Source organism: Otolemur garnettii, unplaced genomic scaffold (assembly GCF_000181295.1).
Source record: "Otolemur garnettii isolate 467f Iridium unplaced genomic scaffold, OtoGar3 scaffold00003, whole genome shotgun sequence".
Lineage (NCBI taxonomy): Eukaryota > Metazoa > Chordata > Mammalia > Primates > Galagidae > Otolemur > Otolemur garnettii.
Genome location: NW_003852398.1, coordinates 25,226,920 through 25,227,758, shown reverse-complemented (window position 1 = coordinate 25,227,758; position 839 = coordinate 25,226,920).

Below are 839 nucleotides of genomic sequence, written 5' to 3'. Positions count from 1 at the left end.
AAGCGAGTCTCCTGCCTCCGCCTCCCAAGTAGCTGGGACCACAGGTGCCCGCCACAACACCCAGCCATTTTTTGGTTGCAGCCGTCGTTGTTTGGCGGGTCTGGGCTGGGGATTCGAACCCGCCACCCTAGGTGTACGTGGCTGGCGCCTTAGCCGGTTGAGCCATAGGCGCCGAGTGGCTAATTATTGTTATTAATGACCAGTACAGAAGGAAGCATTTGCTTTTTTTTTTTATTTGATAAAAAAGAACTTACCCCTAAACTCTTGTTACATTTGGCTGTTTCCTGGATAGCTTCCCTGAACATCCTATGGGTATTTCAAGTTCTGAAGTAACGTGTACCAAATTGAATTACTATTTCCTAATTTCCTCTCTGGCCCCAGAAACTAACCTAAAACAAATAAAACCAAAACTTATTTGTCCTCTTGTTTCCTATAACCCCTTTGCCATGTGCCAGCACTACTACCACAATGAGGCCAGTATCTTTTATTTGACAATAGAACTTGACAGTTTTCAAAGCCAGAGTCTGATTTATTAGCAACCAAACCAATTTGGTTCTCTCTCCCAAAGGTCAGGAAGAATGAGGTCTCCAGTGTTCTCATTCCTAGGATGGGTATACTAATTCAGTAAAGCAAATTAACACTGAAGGCATGAGAATGAATGTCTCTATTAAATCAGGCTGCGCAGGGGGAAGTGGCTCTAATCCCGGTATTTCAGAACTCTACAAACTTTGATGGTGTCTATTTGCCTAGAAAAGTAAACTGCCAGGAAAAAATGACAATTTTAAACATTTGTCCCCCAAGTGCATAGCTTTAAAATATAGACTTTGAAAGCTGTCAAG